Genomic DNA, 19,165 nt, shown 5'->3' with positions numbered 1-19,165 from the left:
GGGACCTAATGTTGAATACTGTTTGCTTAAAACGTTTACGAATAAGGCTCTCTGAAAAGCACCTAAATTTATTGAAGGAATTGTAGTGCAACTATACAGGGAGTGCAGAATTATTAGGCAAGTTGTATTTTTGAGGATTAATTTTATTATTGAACAACAACCATGTTCTCAATGAGCCCAAAAAACTAATTAATATCAAAACTGAATATTTTTGGAAGTAGTTTTTAGTTTGTTTTTAGTTTTAGCTATGTTAGGTGGATATCTGTGTGTGCAGGTGACTATCACTGTGCATAATTATTAGGCAACTTAACAAAAAAAAATATATACCCATTTCAATTATTTATCATTACCAGTGAAACCAATATAACATCTCAACATTCACAAATATACATTTCTGACATTCAAAAACAAAACAAAAACAAATCAGTGACCAATATAGCCACCTTTCTTTGCAAGGACACTCAAAAGCCTGCCATCAATGGATTCTGTCAGTGTTTTGATCTGTTCACCATCAACATTGCGTGCAGCAGCAACCACAGCCTCCCAGACACTGTTCAGAGAGGTGTACTGTTTTCCCTCCTTGTAAATCTCACATTTGATGATGGACCACAGGTTCTCAATGGGGTTTAGATCAGGTGAACAAGGAGACCATGTCATTAGATTTCCTTCTTTTATACCCTTTCTTGCCAGCCACGCTGTGGAGTACTTGGACGCGTGTGATGGAGCATTGTCCTGCATGAAAATCATGTTTTTCTTGAAGGATGCAGACTTCTTCCTGTACCACTGCTTGAAGAAGGTGTCTTCCAGGAACTGGCAGTAGGACTGGGAGTTGAGCTTGACTCCATCCTCAACCCGAAAAGGCCCCACAAGCTCATCTTTGATGATACCAGCCCAAACCAGTACTCCACCTCCACCTTGCTGGCGTCTGAGTCGGACTGGAGCTCTCTGCCCTTTACCAATCCAGCCACGGGCCCATCCATCTGGCCCATCAAGACTCACTCTCATTTCATCAGTCCATAAAACCTTAGAAAAATCAGTCTTGAGATATTTCTTGGCCCAGTCTTGACGTTTCAGCTTGTGTGTCTTGTTCAGTGGTGGTCGTCTTTCAGCCTTTCTTACCTTGGCCATGTCTCTGAGTATTGCACACCTTGTGCTTTTGGGCACTCCAGTGATGTTGCAGCTCTGAAATATGGCCAAACTGGTGGCAAGTGGCATCGTGGCAGCTGCACGCTTGACTTTTCTCAGTTCATGGGCAGTTATTTTGCGCCTTGGTTTTTCCACACGCTTCTTGCGACCCTGTTGACTATTTTGAATGAAACGCTTGATTGTTCGATGATCACGCTTCAGAAGCTTTGCAATTTTAAGAGTGCTGCATCCCTCTGCAAGATATCTCACTATTTTTGACTTTTCTGAGCCTGTCAAGTCCTTCTTTTGACCCATTTTGCCAAAGGAAAGGAAGTTGCCTAATAATTATGCACACCTGATATAGGGTGTTGATGTCATTAGACCACACCCCTTCTCATTACAGAGATGCACATCACCTAATATGCTTAATTGGTAGTAGGCTTTCGAGCCTATACAGCTTGGAGTAAGACAACATGCATAAAGAGGATGATGTGGTCAAAATACTAATTTGCCTAATAATTCTGCACTCCCTGTAGTGCTATAGATAATGAAGAGTTTCCCTTAGATCCTTTAGTCGAGTATGAGAAGGTAATAAATAAGGTGGTCACGTGCCTTACTCCCGAAGTCAGGAATTTTAATATCGGCAACTCTAAAAATAAAGTTAGGATGCATGAAATAAATAACTGGTTCGATAAAGAATGTAAGATATTAAAATGTAATATTAGGACATTGGAAAGGTACCAAAGGTGTGTAAGAAACATAGATGGGGGACGACAGCTTTATAGTTTAAAAAGGGAACTTAAAATGTTGGTATCACGAAAGAAAATGGAATCAAAAGAAAAATGTTGGGATGTGATGTTAAAAACTATGAAATCTAACGATGTTAGGAAATTTCGGAGATTAGTACAGAGTGGGACAGGTATTTCTCAAAAAGCGGGCCCTGAAGAGACATACAATCATGGTGTTTCGTTAGAGCAGAGTAGCACCATCTTTAGTATTGACGAGGAAACAAATTCAGTAATTAAGGACTATCGAAAGGATAAAACTCTCAAGGGTGGCTGGCCTTGATAATGTGCCAACAATTGTAATAAAAATGAATATTGCATGGTGGGCCAGGCTGTTTCATTCTGTGTTCCAGGATATCCTGGCAACAGAAGATTTCCGCAGAGCTGGAAAGGGGCTGTGATAAAACCAATCCACAAAAAGTGTTTATTCTCTTCCGGGAAACTATAGGCAAATTAACTTGCTGGATATACGTGTCAAGATTTTTTTCAAGATATTATTGAAGATGATTAAGGAGTGGGTGGATGCAAATTCTATCATACCTCTGAAGCAAGGTGGTTTTAAGGAGAGTGGCTTGTCGGCCATTGCAAAGAAATCTGTAAGGTGGGGGGGTGCACTTTATTGTTGCTTTGTTGATGTTAGCTCAGCATTCAATTTGGTTGATCGGGTACTGCTGTGGGAGGTATTAAAGGGATAAGGAATACCAAAAGATTTGATTTTAATTTTTAAGGTACTGCACATGGACAAGCAACATGGAAATCAGTTTAAGAAATGGCTTCAGGAAAGGATGTGTACTGGTCCCTTCCTTGTTTTCTTCATTTCTTGCCGACTTACCTGAAGTCTTAAGTTTGCCAAATGCTTTCAGTCCCAAAATGAATGGCAGAAATATTATTTGCCTTTTGTACACGGACGATTTGGTGATTTTTGATCAGACAGGAATTGGATTGTAAAGGAAACTATATACATTTGGGGATTATTGCATAAGGAAAAAACTAAAGAGCTCAAAACAGGGAAGCTAGCAAAGAGTATGAGTTTGACAAATAATAATATAACAATAGAGAGAGTGAGCAAATATAAATATCTAGGGGTATAGTTTTCACAGAGTTTAGGTTGAAAGGACCCCCTCGCCTTCTCGCAAGATAAAGCACTGGTGTCAATAGTGGGCCTAAGGAAATTTGATAAACGATATGAGGCCCCATATCTCCGACCAGTATTACAAGCCTATCAAGCTATTGTAAGACAGCAATTTTTATATGGAGCAGAGGTGATGGGTATAGGGAATAAGAAGAGATGGGATCTGGAAGAAGGAATGTATCTGAAAAGGTTATTTGGCCTCCCCACCTTGACCATGGCGCAAGCAATTAGAATAGACACAGGTTTATTAGGGTGGACACAAACCGCTTGGGAGAGATTTTAAAAATTCTGGATAAGAATTGATAGTGTAGAAATATCAAAAATCTCCCAGTGACGTAAAAAGAAGATACTGCAAAGTGAATGAACTTGGGCATGGGGGGGTTAGAGGAAGAATTCTGGCCTGCGCCAAGTTACTAAATATACAGGTAACAAGGGGGATCGATGAGATGGGTGTGAGTAAAGCAGAGTTTAACTACTCCAGGGCCGAGGATCCATTTCTCATTTGCTAAATTCCTGGGAGAATGATGGAATTTTACCCTATTTGGAAAAGATTCCAAACAGTAAGATGTGTCACAGAATATTAAGGTTTCGCTGTGGAATAAATTGACTCAATTTCAGACAACCAGGAAGGTCTACAAAATGAACAGAAAATTTGTCAATGGGGTATTAATGGGAAAATTAATTCAGTCCATATCCTGATTGACTGTTTGTGGTTTTTACCCCAACGAAAAAAGTACTTAAAACATATTTTTTTTAAATATGATATTAGAGAAAGAGGACAAGCGATCAACCTTTTAATGGACATGAGATTTTTAGATGTGACGTGCGCTGGGTCGCTTTTTCATCACAGTGGAGACAACATTGAGAGATAATAATGTGGGTTGATTACTAGATTGAGGAAGAACAATTACCTCATATAGTAGGGTGTATTTTTATATTTAGGACATGTTTTATTACATTTATGATCTAGTGTTCAATTGTGTACAGTGGATTTTTATGTGATTAGGTGTTTTACCTAATGTTTAAAAAGGCTATGGCGTAATAATAAACATGTTTTTTTGCTGTTAAATTCCCTCCAAGAATATTTACTGCAGACCACGAGAACATCTGCTGTGCAGCAATTGGTCTTATTAGATGTTCTCAAAATACAAGAAAATATATGGATTTCTTATTTATAACAGACGGTGGCCTGGAGATAGTTTTTATTCCTTACCTTGGCAACTTACAGACTATGTCTAAGAATAACACGACTGTTTTATTTGATTTATTACTGTTTTAATTGATTTTTAACTATTGACAAGTTTTATCATCTTAGATTTTCAGTGTTAATTTTTACTTGCTCTTTATAGTTGGTAAATGCACTGTGCATTTTGATATACATTTTTTTTGTACTTTTATGGCATTATTGCCGAATAAAGTACATTTTCTGACTGACTAAAGCTCTTCAGAAATTACAGCCTCAATGTTGAGGCAGGGTTTCTTTGTGTGAAGGTGTTGTTGGAGCAGGTTGTCCCAGGAAATGACACTTAGACCTTGGTGTATTTTCTCCCTTTTATTTAGTGATTGCACACGAAAATTACACAACAATCAGTGGTAATGGGGTGGTGTCTTCTTTTCTTCTAGGTGTTGAAGGAGCCAGGGCCGCAAGGACAGAATGTGCCTTGGAGAGAACAGATATGCCACTGGTAAGTGCTTTGTTTTAGGGTGCTTGCCTAATTTGTTCGATTGTGCACACGATCACCACTTTAATAGTTTTGTGTTATTCCCTTCCTCACCTACCGTCCACTCCTGTGTTCCCCTTTTGAAACTTCCCCAGGAGGTATTTGCGTACCTTGGCAAGCCATGCTCCTCTGGTAGCATCGCAGGAGTTGTCACCCTGTCGCTGGCTCACTGGGTCACCCGGAGTCTTTGTCCGTCTTCTTGCTTCGGTGACCTCCATCTCTAGTAATGGCTCCTGCTCGGCATCCTCGGGTGTTTCCTCCTGGCCTGGCTCTGTCTCAGCCCTTATCTTTGGAATGGCGTCTACAGCCTCCTCCTCCCAGCTTGGCTCCCTCGCCAGTATAAAGGCGTCTTCCACAGTTCCCTTCTGCTTGCTGTTTCCTCTCTCCTCCTGTCGGACAGCGTCTTCCAGGCGACAGATTCCTTCCTTTATGTGCTGCTTTAACTCCCGGCTTGAGTCCTGATTGGTTGCGAGGTCTCCCACACGACCCTCAGTGTTTTCAGAATTTAGGGGCCTGCGTCTTGAAAAGTGAGCTGTTAAAAGTCGGGCAGATTCTTTTCCTGAGGGTGTGGGTATGTGTCTGCTACAGCGACACCCTTTGATTATATTTCTGTGACGGGCTGTGAATAGAGAAGACGTGAGTCAGCCGGGGGAATTAGAACAGAGTGGAGATGCCATCAGATACCCTCTTCCTCTTCTTCACATATCCCTTCACTACGGTCCCCTGTCTGACAGGGAGTTATCCAGGAGGTGATTGTGCAATGATGTGGTCGGAGACCTGATTAACGTAAATCCTCCTATGATGAACATCAGGCTGGTAGCTTTTACCTTTGACAGGGAGTGGGTTGCTCAGAGATGAAATATATTCATAGATGGTTCAGTCGGTTCTCAGTGTTGAGGTGAAAACACTAGAATGAGAAGAGTTTCTGGTGCCAAAGGTGTTTTCGTGTCTGAATGGCCTTAGGAACAGTAGGTAGCGCCAACTCTTGAACCAGTTTATTAGGCAATTTGAGGGTTGATGCTTGAAGCTCTCAAGGCCATTCCTGGCCCTGGAGCTGAGGTTATGTTCAAGGTCAAACCCCAAAGGGAAGATCCTCGGCATAAGGTGTGTGTGAAACCCTAGGCATTACCTTTGTCCTGGTTTTCATTGACGGCCCTGGAGAAGAATGGTCTCTGAAGTCGGAGTTGAAAGACATATATTTGGTACTTTGCTTCCCATTGTTCTCAAACTACCAGAGTGACTGCCCCTTTCACCATCTGAATAAACCCCTTCTAGGTCTTCAGTCCATGTCCACATAGTGGCTTGGGAGGACCCTGGCACTGCAACTCTAATGCGTCCACAGTGAATCTCATTGAAACTCTTAGGACATCAAACAAGCCTCAGTGTGATTCCTCTGGAGGAGGAGGTTGAAAAGTTTATGTATGTCCGACCACTGGAATGTACTACATTTAGGGAAGAATTTGAAAGGGGTGTTCTCTGTGGTCCTGGGGTTCGTGGAAGGATTCAGCTTGTAAGCTGTTGCCAGTTGTACAATTTCTTCACATGTAAAGTCACCATTACAGTATCACAATATTGAAAATGTTGTCTTCTGTAGCATGATGGTCCGAGAGGAGTCAAAGAAACGCCTGAACACAACAGCAGAAGAAGAAAAAAAACCTAAGATGGAAATCTCTCTGGATGCCTTGTGGGTTTCAGGGGAGGTATCACGAGTTACCTTTAAATCAAAACATCTTCTTCAAAGAAAAACAAAATGGTTACTAACTAGTAGTAGTTTGACAGCTTGAAGAGTTTTCTGGATTCACATGCTGTGCTTTATTCCACCATCTAGTGGTTGGGGCCCAGAACTGTCTTTTTCCTTTTCTTTCTTTTTTTTTCAATCCTGAGCCACAGCTGGTACGTGGTCTGCTGTGTGGCTTGGTGTGAACTGCCTTGAGGTTGCTGCTTTTACTGCCCTGACGTATAAAGGTGCTCTGATAGCAGGTCTTCCTTTCGTAATGAACCTCTGTATTGTAGAGCTCCCATTGCGTTGGCAGTTTCATTGTCCTTTCTTTAGTTGTTCCATGGATTCATCAACCGCCTGGCCAAACAGGGCAACTCCTGTAAAGGGCACATTGATTACAGAGGCTTGAACCTCTGACTTGAACCCCGGCACTCTGAGCCAAGAAGGTCTTCTTAGGTTTGTGAATGTGCACATCTGTCTGCAGCGCCCAAGGCTGATTGTAGGCATGCATTGCTATGTTTCGGCCCTTTTGCATAATTGCCGTGGCCCACTTTTTGTACTCTACTGGGAGGTGTTTCAAGTGGGACTCCATCTCGTCCCATTGTTGGTGGTTGTATCTATTTAACAGTGCACTGAAGTTGGCAATCCGTCACTGGGTTGCGGCCTCCCTCTCTATCTTCCTCCCCACCATGTCAAGCCTACTGCTCTCCTTTTCAATTGGTGGGCCTGTGAAGGTGTGTGCGTTGTTCCGCTTTCTTGTGGTTGCCATGATGATGCAGTCAGCAGGGGCGTTCCTTGTATGTATTTCGGTTCTTGAGTAGATGGTCTGTACTTCTTTTCTACTCTCTGGATTACCGCTTCAGCAGTGGCAGGTTCCTGAAAGCTTACTTCCCTTGATCCACTCTGCTGTGCAGCATTGGAAGATAGAGGTTTCCCTTGCTGGCTGGCATTAGGGTCTCAAGGAGAAAAAAAAGTCTCCTTTTCCTTCCTCCAGCTGGACTTCAAGTTTCAGGAGCCCTCATAATTAGGTTGTAGTACATGGAGAGGTTGTCTGGTGGTGATGGACTTGAAGGGTAGTTGTCTACTACTTCCTCAGGGTAAACTACGTCAAGATTGTGCCACAACTCTTTGCTGAATCCTGTTGTCTCTTTGGCATCCTCAAGTTCTCTGGTGTTGCTGGAGCCTCCAATGCAGACTGATCGTCTTCTGTGTTGAAGGACCTCAATGGCTTTGGCAGGATCCAAAAATCCTTTAATGACTTGTCAAACTCCTTTGTTCTTTGCAGAAGTTCTGCCATTTTTGTCTCAAGCCTTCTTTTCTTCCTGCAGACCTTGAGCAGTTTGTCTTCTGCATCGGCGAAAAACAAGCATTGGCAAAGTCAACAGGTCTGTGCCGATCATGGGCATGACCTACACTGCCTTCCCCAATATTTTTGTGAAGAGGCTCAATTAATCTGTTAGGGGCATACAAGTTGGATTCTTCCTGAGTGGAGGGAATTTTTACACCTCTCTCATTTGATGTAGCTCTATTACTTAGAACATGCAGCAGTCCTACTAAATGTTTATTTTCTTTTGAAACCATTGATTAGCACTCAGAGATGTTGGGCACTGAGTACAAGTGCAAATTATTACTTCTTTCACATTTTACCTACTGTAAGTCCTCTTGGGTAATGCAAAAGAAAATCTAGGAATCATAGTTGGATTCCTGAAGTGAATACATAGAAATGGCGACTCTAACGATTTGTAAGTCCACATGTAAAGGTTCAGCACTGTGTACTTGTATGCCTCCGGGACTGCACTCCACACATCCTTCCCAGATCTGCAGAAGCTCATATAGCCTGTTTAAACCTCCCACTGTTAAGTACTGTGATGAGTGATTCACTGATCCTTCACATGGTGCAATAGGGGCAGCAAGAAATGGCCCTGGTGAGTCAATCAGATTGATAAAATCTGCAGTTCTTTCAAGGATCCGTGGGCCCAGCAATTCAATAACAAAAAAAAAAAACGTTTCTACTTTTATTCGGAATCATACATACATGAAATTTGTTCTCCACAGATCAGGAGTATCAGCTAATTAGAGGATAAATGGGCAATATATCCTCATCTTTCAATACTGTGAGGTCCACCTGACATCCTTTTGAACAGCAAATATCTCAATGCCATCGCCACATCCAACTACCTCATTGTGAAGATGCTGAGTAAATGACTCTACAGCAACACCAAAAGAACAGTCATCCATGCCCTCATCCCCAGTAGGCTGGACTATGGAAACTCACTCTGTGCTGTATCACCAAAAATATCAACAGAAGACTGTAAACCTTCCAGGATGCAGCAAGCAAGACTCATTCTCAACCTCCCAAGCAGGCCTCACATCACAACACATCTGAAGAAGCTCCACTGGTTCCTGATACACACAAGTGCACAGTTCAAGCTCCTTATCCACACTTTCAAAACACTACACAACACGGGCTGTACCTCCTTCCACCACCCATCCAGGCACCTCTGCTCAGCTGGTCCCTTTCTTGCACACAGCCCAAGCATGCACAGGAACAGAACGGAGGGTGAGCCTTGTCATATGTTATTCCCGAAGAACGGAAGAACCTTCTACTTCACTTCAGAGCCTCCTCCTCCTCACTTCTTGAATCGCACAAGAGGCTAAAGACCTGCCTTAGTGTTTGGTGGGGTTTTCTGGAATTACATTCACTTTGTAAAACATCTGCATTTTATATTAAGGAAGTGGTATGATAGCCATCTATATAGTCAAAGTAGACTTGTAATCCCAGAAAATCATCCGTATGGTGTCCAGTAGCATTGTGGGCAATTCTGACTTACTACAATGACTGCAAAGCTGGTGCATTGCAGCAATATCCCACAAAGGTCCATCAAAGTGCCCAAACAATGCTCTAAAACCAAAACATGTACCCAACTGCGAGTAGTCCCCTCACAGATTTAAGTATTATGGCATTCCTTCTTGCAGTACTAGGTAGCCAAATCTCAGAGATCTTTTGAGGTCACATTTGTGACCTTGGACATCTCCCCAATACCACTGATAAACACTCACTAGATGGAAGAGAAATGATAAGTGACATGGGTACCTCCTTCAATGTCAAGGGCATCTACAAAGTCAACCATATTCCTTTCAACATCCAAGAGAATGTTGCTCTCCACATCTAAAGACATTCATTGGTGATGTTAGTTGCTGTGGCAGCATGCTTCCTTGGACTTTGGGTCATTTGAAGACCTAAGAGGCAATGCATCAGCATGGATGGGGTACCACCTATAATATGCCTATGATGTATCGATTTAACTAGTAATTAGGGGCACAAGAGTGAAAACTCCCTTTGGACTGTTGTGGAACTTCCTTATTTATTTAAGATATTTGTAAAGCACATCTGTGAGCATGACTGGTATCCTGGCACTGCAGCAACTATTTGGAAATGTAGAGAGGAAGAAGAGAATCAGAGTATAAGGAAGCCTGGATAAGAGGAGAAAGTACAGTTGGGAAATAGCAAAGTTTTCAGGGCTTTCCTAAATTTCAGCAGCTCAGAATGCACTCTCACAGTAACTGGAAACGCATTCCACTGCTGAGGAGCTTTAAAAAAGAAGGCTCCGGGACATGGCTAAGATGACGGCGGGCTGAGATGTTTCCCAACCCTTCATCCCCAAGGCCCGCGGAATCCCGCGCCAACGCAGCCAGAGGTCCCCACCACACAAGTCAGGTGTAAGGAAATGCCTCCTTGGCATGGTTACCCCCTGACTTTTTGCCTTTTGCTGATGCCAAGTTATGATTGAAAGTGTCCTGGGACCCTGCTAACCAGGCCCCAGCACCAGTGTTCTTTCCCTAAACTGTACCTTTGCTTCCACAATTGGCACAGCCCTGGCACTCAGATAAGTCCCTTGTAAATGGTACCCCTGATGCCAGGGAAGGTCTGTAAGGGATGCAGCATGTCTTATGCCACCCTGGGGACCCCTCACTCAGCACATGCACACTGCATCACAGCTTGTGTGTGCTGGTCGGGAGAAAATGGCTAAGTCGACATGGCACTCCCCTCAAGAGTGCCATACCAACCTCACACTGCCTGTGGCATAGGTAAGTCACCCCTCTAGCAGGCCCTACAGCCCTAAGGTAGGGTGCATTATACCACAGGTGAGGGCATATGTGCATGAGCATTAAGCCCCTACAGTGCCTAAGCAAAACCTTAGACATTGTAAGTGCAGGGTAGCCATAAAGCGTATATGAAAAGTTCCATAATGGCTACACTGAAATCTGGGAAGTTTGGTATCACGTCCCTCCGGCCACTGCCCCCACTTTTGGCGGCAAGACTGGAGGAGATAATGAGGAAAACAAGGAGGAGTCACTTACCAGTCAGGACAGCCCCTAAGGTGCCCTGAGCTGAGGTTGCCCCTGCCTTTAGAAATCCTTCATCTTAGTTGTAGAGGATTCCCCCAATAGGATTAGGGATGGGCCTCCCCCACCCCCCCCCCCCTTTCAGGGAGAAGGCACAAAGAGGGTGTAGCCACCCTCCAGGACAGTAGCGATTGGCTACTGCCCCCAGACCTAAACACACCCCTACATTGACTATTTAGGGGCACCCCAGAACCCAGGAAATCCGATTCCTGTAACCTGAACCAAGAAGAAAGACTGCTGACCTGAAAGCCCTGCAGAGACGACAACTGCTTTGGCCCCAGCCCTACCGGGCTGTCTCCTGACTCGAAGAAAACTGCAACAGCGATGCATGCGACAGGGACCAGCGACCTCTGAAGCCTCAGAGGACTGCCCTGAACCAAAGGACCAAGAAACCCCCGTGAGCAGCAGCTCTGCTCAACAACAGCAACAACTTTGCAACTTTTAAAGACTTCACCCTCTGCACACGACGCCCCCGGATCGAGCTCCAGAGAACCAACACCACAGGGAGGACTCACAGGCGACTGCGACCTCGTGAGTAGCCTGAGACAACCCCCCTGGACCCCCACAGCGACGCATGCAGAGAGAATCCAGAGACTCCCACTGACCGCGACTGCCTGTAACAAGGAACCAGACGCCTGGACCAAGCACTGCACCCACAGCCCCCAGGACCAGATGGAACCGAACCTCAGTGCAGGAGTGACCCTCAGGCGACCCTCTGCCTAGCCCACTCGGTGGCTGGCCCAGGAAGCCCCCCCCTGTGCCCTGCCTGCATGGCTAGAGTGACCCCTGGGTCCCACCATTGTTTCATATACAAAACCCGACACCTGCTTTGCATACTGCACCCGGCCGCCCCTGTGCTGCTGGGGGTGTGTTTTGTATGCCTACTTGTGTCCCCCAGTGCTCTATAAAACCCCCTTGGTCTGCCCTCCAAGGACGCGGGTACTTACCTGCTGGCTTGCTGGAACTGGAGCACCCCTGTTCTTCAAAGGCGCCTATGTGTTTTGGGCTCCTCTTTGACCTCTGCCCCTGACCGGCCTTGTGCTGCTGGTGTGGTAACTTTGAGGCTGCCTATGCCCAGGAAATGAGACTTATAAGTGCCTTACTTACCTGACAAACTAACCATTACTTACCTCCCCCAGGAACTGCAGATTCTTGCAGTCTCCACTTTAAAATAGCTTTTTGCCATTTTTACTAAAACTGTGTATGCTATTGCTCTAATTCAAAGTTCCTAACTTACCTGTGTGGAATACCTTGCATTTTATGTATTTACTCCAAATCTTGAACTTGTGGTTCTAAAAATAAATTATGAAAAGATATTTTTCTATATAAAAACTATTGGCCTGGAGTTAAGTCTTTGAGTGTGTGTTCCTCATTCATTGCCTGCGTGTGTACAACAAATGCTTAACACTACCCTCTGATAAGCCTACTGCTCGAGCACACTACCACAAAATAGAGCATTAGAATTATCTAATTTTGCCTAGCAATGACAAGGGGTTAGGGCCTCACTAGGGCTTGGCTTGTGGCCTGCAAGTTGTGGATATGAGAAGGGATGCTCTTGGCAACGGGCAACTGAGATGATTGAGGCAGTGGTGGTCTGTCAGGAACAGCACAAGGCAAAGAGGGAGAGGAGGGGCTGGCTGACGGGGACACCGGCTTCGAGCTTGGCCCTCTGCCATAGCCAGCCGCACGCTTGCCGAAGATCTGCCGCCTGTCTGCAATGCCCCCACTTGAGGGCTGAACAGGCATCCCCTGCCAGAAACCTCCGCCACTTCAGCAAAAGGCCTGCTACTGACTGCAGCAACCGCGACTGGAAGTGACTGAGGACCGAGGGTTCGGGCCTTGAGCGGGGGAGTTAGCTGTCGGCCTTTAGAGACCTGGGGCCTGTGTGGTCGCATCACGGGCGTGAGGACCGAACTACCATACTACTCATGTGCCAACCTGGTGGCACGCACATGCAATGCTTCAAGGGGTGCAGGGGAGGGGCCTGGATGGCTCCTCTTTACTCAGAGCTCAGAAGATTCTGGGGCCACACCTTTGGGGCTAACCTGGCAACACGGAAGATACATCATACCTAACCTGCACACCACCAGCAGCCCGACATAGGTTGCGGAGACGAGGTTTCACACAGAATCCACGCGGCATCCACCCAGACTCTCTCCCAAGGACGTACCCTCTAGCTCTGCTCCCCTGACGTCGCACCCATATTGCTAACCTGACCGCAGGGTAAGACTGAGCGAGAAAGAACGTAAAGACAGCGGAGTGGGGCGAGGAGGGGCTGGCTCCTGCGGGCAACTCCCAGCCCCAGCTCTCTTTGAGGCACCGCCAGCTACACAAGCGCTACCTACTCAGGGTCTTCCCCTGCTGGCAGGCGCACAGTGGAACAGGATCAGAGGCAGTGACCCCCATCTCATGGGACGGTGACGGAGAGCAGGGGGGGTGGGCCAGGGAGGGATTTGCACACCTGCGACGGACCACCAAGGCCGCGGCTCTCTCCCTAAGAGGGAAAGCTCCCTTAAAGAAATGCTGACAAAGACGACCATCACCGATCAACCTACCAGCCGGCCCAGGTCTCTCCCAATGAGACGGAAGACACAGAGAAGCCGGTAACACACTCCTTCCTCGAAGCTCTCTGGAAGATAACGCGTCCGGCAGAGATGAGGAACTTGAGGCCCTACAGCAAGAAGTCATTCGCCTTCAAGAACAACATGTCGACCTGTAGACCAATGCCGAGGAACTTGAAAATAGGTCGCGAGGCAACAACGTCACATAAGGGGTGCACCTACAGCTTAAGAGGGGAACAACATCGGCTCCTACATTCAAACTCTCTTCACTAACATCTCAGGGCCCTCCTAGACTGCCGTTCGGTTAGACAGGGTGCACAGGGTAGGCCTCCCCAGGTCGCCCCTCTCCCGCCCAGCTGATATCCCGGTGTGTCTACATGATTTTCCAGTAAATTAAACAATAATACGCAAAGCAAGATAGCTCCAACCACTAAACTTTTGGGGTCACATGCTGACATTATACCAGGACCTCACCCCAATTACACGCCAAAAAAGAAGGGACTTCTATTTTCGAGAGAATGGGGTGTCCTACTCCTGGGAACATTTGTTCAGCATGATTTTCTGATGGGAGGGTCAGCACCACAAACTTTGCTCCCTGTCGGCAACCTATGAACTCTTGGGATTGGACAGGAACGTAAACACATAGGTAAAGTTAAGTCTAACCAACCGCAGACCCACAAAGCGTTCCTGCTGGCACAAGCACCCGTCATCCACCAGAGACCGGCACTCTGATCCGGACGCCATGGCGCCAAAACGACGGATGGTGCTGGAGACATTGGCAGGAGAGTCAGACACACTGGTGCATACCTGATCTACTAGCATCTCCTTGAACGATTCAGGGCTCTAGGGCTGCACATTTGGCAACCGACATGGCTTGGCGGGCTTGGGAGGAGGGCAGGACTGGAGGAGTTGCGTCGGCCCACGACTTCAGAGTCTCCATCTCCACTAGAGAGCAGGGGATTGGCAACAACCCACTCTCGCCCGGGGACATTGTTCTTGTTCTAGTTCATGTTGATTGAAGGGGTTTCATGTTGGAGACACTCATCAAAGCAGGTCAGGCTTTTTTTCAAAGGGTACCTATTTTGGACACTAGACACACAGGTTGGGGGATGCTGTCAAGCACAACTCGGGGTAAACAATGAGAGGGTCAGCGACTTGCACCCACAACTCATACACACCTCATGATACACTGCGCATAGGTACACTCAATGTGAAGAGCCTGAATAGCCCTGTCAAACAGAAGACCATCCTTTCCTATCTGGACCAAACAAGGACAGATATATGTCTCTTACAAGAGACCACCTTCTGGCTAAAGATTGGCATTGCCTGAAGTCCCGGGCCTTCCTGCAGCAACTACACTCATCCGGGGCCAGTAAGACAGCGGCAGTGGCTATCTTGTTCTCTATATCTTTCAACAGGAAGATAGAGGCAGCTCTTAGCATACCACACCCAGGTGGGAGAGCAAGTATTGGCCCTGGGTTCTTTATACACCCCAAATGATGGTCAAGAAAGTTTACTTTGGAAAGCAGTCGCCAACACTCTGACCTCGAGGGAGAAGCTGGCCCTGCTGGGGGGAGACCTAAACATAGTATTTAGTAATGTCATAGACTGCTTAGAACAACACCAGGGTGTGTCCGGGGAGATTTCGGCCAAGTGAGCTAGCTGGTTACGAGAAATGGGATTGAAGGATCTATGGAGGTTGAGCCACCCCGCTCCCATGACTACACCTTCTACTCTCAAGCACAGAAACCTTATGCCAGGCTGGTACTTTTTTTGGGGACGAGGGAATTTCAGATCTTGATCACTGCCACTGATATAGAACGCCACAGATGTGGTCAACCTCCCCTTTCCACCAGTGACCTGTACGCATCGCTCTGTGGGCCTGCGTGAGACTCTTCTGCACAGATCCCTGGTGGTTAAACAAATTGAAAATTGAAACCTACCTTAGGCTCAACAACACAACTGACACCTCCGTCAGGGTCCTGTTGGAGGCTTTAAAAGCGGTAGTTTTGGGGGTGGGGGGCGAGTCATAGCTATCTCCGCGGAATACAATAAACTACGGCAGAAGAAGAGGGAACAACTGCAGCAGCAAGTCAGAGACTTGGAGTGCATTCGTCACCGCACTGGTGTTCCTAGCATGTGGAGGCAACTGGAGACAGCCTGAAAACAACTAGCACATCTAGATCTTGATGTACCGGAATACTCCATCCTCCGCCTGAAACACTCCTTTTATCTTGTGAGAATTAAGTGTGGGTGACTGTTAGCCAACAGACTGCGAGCCCAATGCCACGCCATGACTGTAGAGACACTGGCCCATTCAGACCGTTCCATGCTGCGAACCAATACCCACATCACAGCCAAAGTCAGGGATTTTCATAGCAGCCTTTACACTGTGCAGCACATACTGATTACCACCATTGCCAGATACTAAAAGACCCCCAACATCTCACCTTTGCCTCCAACACATGTGGATGAGATTGACCAACCTGTCCGGACGGACGTTGCCAGATTCCCAGCGAGTCTCTCCAGGACCTTTTGTCACTTGCTGGCTCCTGTTGCGACCCAAGAGTTTAATTCAAAAGAAGGCCCACAGGACCTACCCCCATCTATGCGAGACGTGTCCATTGTTGTCATTCCCATGCCTGGTAAAGACAAGCAGAAATGCGAGTCCTACCGGCTGATTTCCCTTCTCAGTGGTGACGCAAAGTTACTTAGGGGCAACCGAACAGCGCAACTGAATCTACTGATGGCGGGAATGATCAGTTCAGACAAGTCTTGGTTTATTCCCCAATGCCAATTCAGTGACAATACAAAGAGAATCCTTCAAATCATAGATAAAGCTAAAAGACATGGAAGTGAAATTGTGCTGCTGGTAGTGGATGCCGAAGAAGCCTTAGGTAAGAAGGCCCAATCGAGACACTCACTCGCTTTGGTATAGGACCTGTTCCTGAAATTGGATATTGAGTAACTTTAGCCACCTGAGGGCAACGGTCAGGGAGAATTGTCTTACATCAACACCCTTCCCCATAAGTAGAGGAACTCACCAAGGGTGTCTGTTGTCACCACTGCTATTTGCTCTCTATATGGAGCCCTTCGCTCAACGGGTACAAGACCACTCACGTATTACCAGGATCAGCTTTGGGGGAAGAGGAAAAACACCATATGCCTCTATCTATGATTTCATAGTTGCCCTGGATGACCCGCATACGGCCCTACCAGATTGAGGCTTTTGGCGCAGCAGCGGGATTCCGCATCAATGTCCAAGAATCTCAAGCTTTGAATATCTCGGGTTTCCTGCAACAGCAGAACAGCTGTCAGGTAGCTCTCCTGTCCAGTGGATCATGATCACTATCCCCCATTTGGGAATTTAATTAGCAATGACATTGGCTGCCACTGCACTGGTGAACTTTCGAGGCATTAGGCAGAACAAAGAAGACCTTACTCAGTGGCGTTTGTACCCCCTTTCCTGGCTAGGTCACTTGGCGGCGTTCAAAAAGACTGCATTTCCAAGGATCCTCTTCCTGTTTTAAACCTTATCTCCCCCACCATATTAGCTGGGCGGACAGACATTCATGGATAACTCATTCCCTTGGTAAACAACCCCTAATGGACGGCGTGCTGGGCATTACCAAGCTCAACACATACTATCACGCAGCCCAGCTCTGTTACCTTGTTGAATGGTCCAGGGAAAAATCTGAAAAACATGGCTTTTCTTGGACCGGGCAATCGGCGGTACATACCTTTGGAAGGTGCCTTTTCTTAAAAAAACACAAACACAGTGTCTACTCCTCCACTGTCATGGAGCCCATGCTTAAGGTTTGGGACAAAGTGGCCACGACTACAGGCCTGACTACACCCCCCCCCCCCCCCCCAATGCCCATACTTAATACAGCCTTCACGCCGGAACAAGATCACCGGTCATTCTACTGGTGGTAGACCAGCGGGTGCCGTTCTGTTGGCCATCTGTACAGCAAAGATGGTGTCCGCTCCTTTGAACAATTAAGAGAGGACTTTATACTACTTGAAGCCGAAAGACACCACTATCTCTAAGTCCGATACTGGGTCATGCATCCTGCAATCTGGCCTGGGGCCCAGAGACCATTAACGCTTCTTGAACAGTGGCTTCTTTGGAAGCTAACAGAGTAAGTCATAATATCAGATCCTTATATCATTCTCCTTCAAGCCTCCCCCCGATTCCAAGATCCTTGGGGCAATGCCGTTGAGAGCAGGAACTGGGTAGACACTCGACTATTAAATAATGGAGGGGAGATACACTATAGAGGCCGACATACAGCTCGCAACTCTGCAAGCTTAGAAACAGCAGTTCCAACTACCACCTACTGGTATAAAACGCCCCCCTCCCACCGATACACCAATATAATCCCACCCGCGCAGCCAAATGCTTGAGGCAATGTGGGGCACACTACTCCACATCCTCTGGGACTGCCCCAAGCTCTCCCAGTTCGGGCACCAGGTCCTATGAGACAGACACCCACCTTGATACTCAGCTACCCAGATTGCCAGCCTACACCATACTTGGCTTTCGCAACCCACTCACATTTCCACTTAAATCTTGTAGAGGACGACAGATCAAACTCATGCTAGGAGTGGCCCATCAAACAATACTTGCACTCTGGGGCACCACAACAGTTCCTACATGTAGGAAGCTGGCGTGGTGGACACCTATGGTGTTATCACCTTGTACCTGGTCTAAGTATCCCCTATTAGTGAAGTATAGGCAGCGCCTGGGAAGCCAGGGCTCTCTAGAGGTAGCTGTGGATGAGCAGCCAAGACTTATCTAGGAGACATGCAAAGTTTATGCAATACCACTACAGTCACACAGCACCTACACACATGAAAGAACCACAGTGTTACAAAAATAAAGGTACTTTTCTATGGTAACACAAATACTACAATGTTGTATAGGCAAACCCCCAATTTGAGGTAAGGAAGTAAGCACACTACTATATAGATGATGTTACAAGCCCCGCTTCAACTGATGAAAAGGAAGAAAACAAAGTAGCTAAGAAAACATACACCTGGAAGAAGAAGCAAAATAAGCATTTAAATAGCTTTAAAAAGCAAAGGTATTTTAAATAGTCTAATTATGATGTGACACTAACATTTGCATTCTTTGAGACATCTAGATTATTTAAAAATTGTGGGCTACCTTGAATATTATACATGCATGAATAGTATGAAAACATTTTATTGACTATTAGATCAAAATATTTTTGTGTGTTTTTGTTATGGTCATTAGCAACGACCCGCTTTACAAAATACTGTTTCTCATTGCTCAGCTATCACATCAGTTAAAATGCTAACTATTTCCCTTCTGCCGAGTATTGTTTGGAGTGGACAAGTATCCATCGCAAAGGATAAGGCCACCATCTGCTGGTTGTCACACAGATTTAATAAAATAAACCTGTGCTCAATTCCAGGTAATGTGACCTAAAGCAGTCAAGCCTAAATCAAAGGCAATGTGTAAAGTTTTTAAGCAGTGCATACACAGTAAGTCACACAAAACAGAGATTTCAGAACCAATTTTAAAATTAAGAGCATTTATGGATAAAATAAGGCCAAAACGACAAATCCAATAAGGTATATTGGAGACAAGTGGATTGGTTCTGGTGCTGATTTGAAAGTCAGGAAAGTTGAAAGTTTCATAGTCACAATCCAAAACATTTTTTTTTTTAAAGAAAAAGGTAACTCTC

The 19,165-nt window shown here is 46.0% G+C and overlaps 1 protein-coding gene across 4 annotated transcripts in view; it reads right to left on the bottom strand.

Moving 5' to 3' along the window:
• Positions 1-19,165, bottom strand: part of MIS18BP1 (MIS18 binding protein 1) — a 384,752-nt gene that overhangs the window by 111,869 nt on the left and 253,718 nt on the right. The gene's annotated exons all lie outside the window — the stretch shown is intronic.

The sequence above is a fragment of the Pleurodeles waltl genome, chromosome 9 (genome assembly GCF_031143425.1).
Source record: "Pleurodeles waltl isolate 20211129_DDA chromosome 9, aPleWal1.hap1.20221129, whole genome shotgun sequence".
NCBI classification, from domain to species: Eukaryota; Metazoa; Chordata; class Amphibia; order Caudata; family Salamandridae; genus Pleurodeles; species Pleurodeles waltl.
Note: the sequence above shows the minus strand (reverse complement) of the source record. Positions and strands in the feature narration are given on the sequence as shown.